This window comes from Sorghum bicolor, chromosome 8, assembly GCF_000003195.3.
Source record: "Sorghum bicolor cultivar BTx623 chromosome 8, Sorghum_bicolor_NCBIv3, whole genome shotgun sequence".
NCBI lineage: Eukaryota > Viridiplantae > Streptophyta > Magnoliopsida > Poales > Poaceae > Sorghum > Sorghum bicolor.
Genome location: NC_012877.2, coordinates 30,799,878 through 30,803,613, shown reverse-complemented (window position 1 = coordinate 30,803,613; position 3,736 = coordinate 30,799,878).

Sequence of the window (3,736 nt, the reverse complement as noted above, 5' to 3'; positions counted from 1 at the left end):
CTATTCAGGATATTCCGATGGTGTGTGAGTTTCCGGATGTTTTTCCTGATGATCTACCCGGGCTTCCTCCGGATCGGGATGTGGAGTTCAAAATTGAATTGATTCCAGGCACCGCTCCTATCTCTAGAAGACCTTATAGGATGCCGCCCAATGAATTAGCTGAGCTTAAGACCCAACTAAATGAGTTGTTGCAGAAGGGTCTTATTCGTCCTAGTTCATCTCCTTGGGGTTGTCCGGCTATCTTTGTAAAGAAGAAGGATCAATCTTTGCGCATGTGTGTGGACTATCGTCCCCTAAATGCGGTGACTATCAAGAACAAATACCCTCTTCCTCGCATTGATATCTTGTTTGACCAATTGTCCAAAGCTAAGGTATTCTCCAAGATTGATTTGCGATCTGGGTACCATCAGATCAAGATCCGTCCCGAAGATATACCTAAGACGGCTTTCTCGACGAGGTATGGGTTGTATGAGTACCTTGTCATGTCCTTCGGCCTTACAAATGCACCTGCTCATTTCATGTATCTTATGAATTCGGTGTTCATGCCCGAATTGGACAAGTTTGTGGTGGTCTTCATTGATGATATCTTGGTATATTCTTGCAATGAAGAGGAGCATGCAGAGCATCTGCGTGTAGTGTTGTCGCGTTTGCGCGAACATCAGCTTTATGCAAAGTTTAGCAAATGCGAGTTTTGGCTAAAGAAAGTACCTTTCTTGGGCCATGTCTTATCTGAAGAAGGCATATCGGTGGATCCGGCTAAGGTGCAAGAAGTGCTGGATTGGAAAGTTCCAACTTCGGTACACGAGGTTCGGAGTTTTCTCGGTCTGGCTGGGTATTACCGTCGATTTATTCCGGAGTTCTCCAAAATATCCAAGCCTATGACTCGTCTACTTCAGAAAGATGAAAAGTTTGTGTGGACACCTGAGTGTGAAGAGGCATTCCACAAGTTGAGGACACTGTTGACATCAGCTCCTGTCCTAGCTCAACCTGATATCGAGAAGCCTTTCAATGTCTTTTGTGACGCATCAGGCATTGGTTTAGGCTGTGTGTTGATGCAGGAAGGTCGCGTTATCGCGTATGCCTCGCGCCAACTTCGAAAGCATGAGGTCAATTACCCCACTCATGACTTAGAATTGGCAGCAGTTGTTCATGCTTTAAAAATCTGGAGGCATTATCTGTTGGGTAATCTGTGTAATATTTACACCGATCATAAGAGCCTCAAGTATATCTTCACTCAACCTGAACTGAACATGCGGCAGCGAAGGTGGCTTGAGTTGATTAAAGATTATAATCTGCAAGTGCACTATCATTCGGGCAAGGCAAACGTAGTGGCGGATGCCTTGAGTCGGAAAGCGCACTGTCACTCAATTCAAGTGGAAGATCCATTGTTGTCACATCTGATGCATCCGCTTGTACTCCACCAGATTTCTCTAGAGAGTACCATTCGCAATCGAGTTATTGAATTGCAGCAGACAGATGTAGGCATCCACCATATAAAGAGGAAAATGAAGGAAGAAGAAACCAAGCATTTCCGGGTTGATGAGAACGGAATTCTTTGGTTCAAGGATCGACTTGTGGTCCCAAAAGACCGCGAGCTGCGAAATCAGATCCTATCTGAAGCTCATTCATCCAAAATGTCTATCCATCCTGGTAGTAGCAAGATGTATCAGGATCTGAAACCTTTGTTTTGGTGGACAAAGATGAAAAAGGAGATAGCTGCTTTTGTCGCTCGTTGTGACAATTGTTGTCGGGTGAAGGCTGTTCACATGAAAGCTGGTTTGCTTCAACCCTTGTCAATTCCTGGTTGGAAATGGGAAGAAGTCAGCATGGATTTCATCAGTGGGCTCCCAATTTCAGTTAAGGGTTACGACTCCATCTGTGTGGTTGTAGATCGTTTGACCAAGGTTGCTCGATTTATTCCAGTCCGAACTGACTATCGTCCCCATCAGTATGCGGAGTTGTATTTTGAGCACATTGTTCGTCAGTATGGTGTGCCTCGAACAATCATATCTGATCGTGGACCGCAGTTCACTGCTCGTTTTTGGGAATGTCTTCATGAGCAGATTGGTACTCATTTGGTCCGCAGCTCTGCTTATCATCCCCAAACAGCAGGTCAAACTGAACGAGTTAACTAGATCTTTGAAGATATGTTGAGGGCATGTGCTCTCTCATCAAAAGGTTCTTGGGTTAAGTGGTTGCCATTAGCTGAGTTCTCCTACAACAATAGTTACCAGCAGAGTATCAAGATGGCTCCATTTGAAGCCTTGTACGGTCGAAAGTGTCGAACCTCGTTGAATTGGGTAGAAGCTGGAGAGCGAAGATACTATGGCATCGATTTCGTGAACGAAGCAGAGCAGAAGGTCCGTACTATCCAGCAACATCTGGAAGCTGCTCAAGCTCGTCAGAAAAGTTATGCCGACAAGAGAAGGAAGCCGATTGAGTTTTCAGTTGGTGACCATGTGTACATCAAGGTGTCTCCGATGAAGGGTGTACAAAGGTTCGGAGTCAAGCGAAAGCTTGCACCTCGCTATGTGGGACCTTATCGGATTCTCGAAAAGAAAGGGGATGTGGCATACAAAGTTCAACTCCCAGTTGCGCTTCGAGCCATTTTTCCTGTCTTCCACGTATCACAACTGAAGAAGTGCCTTCGTGTACCGGAGGATCGAGTGGAAATTCGAGATATCAAGTTGAAGTCAGACTTGGTGTATGAGGAGAAACCCATAGCGATTCTTGATCGCAAGGAACGGGAGACGCGTAATCGTGTGGTTAAGCTCTACAAAGTGTTGTGGAGTAACCACGGGGAAGAAGATGCCACTTGGGAGACGGAGGATTATTTAAAAGAAGTTTACAAAACCTTCTTCGAAAATCAGTAAGCTTTCAAATCTCGGGACGAGATTTTTGTAAGGGGGGAGGGCTGTAACACCCCAGTGTTATGGTTGCATCAAGCATGTGCATAGCATGAGCATCATCATTTACTCAAAGCATATCATGATCATCATCTATCTTGAGCCATGTCATTCTATGCAAAAATGTGTTTTAAATTGCTTAAATAGGCTTCCTATGCTTATGTTTGAGTGAACAATGCTTGTGTTTGTGCTTAATGCCTTGGTAATTAGTTTATCTATGCTTAACTTAATCTTGGGAACAATGTTCATGTTGGTCACTTTTCCAAAATATGCTTTTAAGTCATACTTATGAAAATAGACCCTAGAAACCTCTTTTGCTTAGGCTTTTAAAAAGTGTTTCATAAAATGTTTGCATGTCAAAACTTTCTAGAGCAAAGTTGTAGCAAATTTTATAAGTAACAAAAGCTGTTTTATGGCCATCTCATGAAAATGATCACAAATATCTCAAAAGTGACCTACAAGGCAGATTTGGGGCTGTTTTAACACTTAGAAAATTTTCTAAGTCTTGGAACGAAACCAGTTTGCTCGATTGATTTTGAAAACTTCATAACTCTCAATCCAGGCCGATCTAGCTCTTGCTCTAGTTGACAAAGTTGTAGATCTCGCTTAGTCCTCCAAGTTTGTCAACTACGCCATCTCCTAATTCGCTCTTGTTTGGGAGATAATCTTCGGCAAAGTCGCTCTGTCAGTCGGCCATTGCTTTCTCTGAATCGACTTGGAGCTCGCCGACGTGGCCGACCGGCGGCAGCACATCGGCGACAATTGGCGCCCATACGCCATTCCTGGCCCCGCCTGTCAGCTCTCGTCGCGTGCATGACCTCCACGGCGTC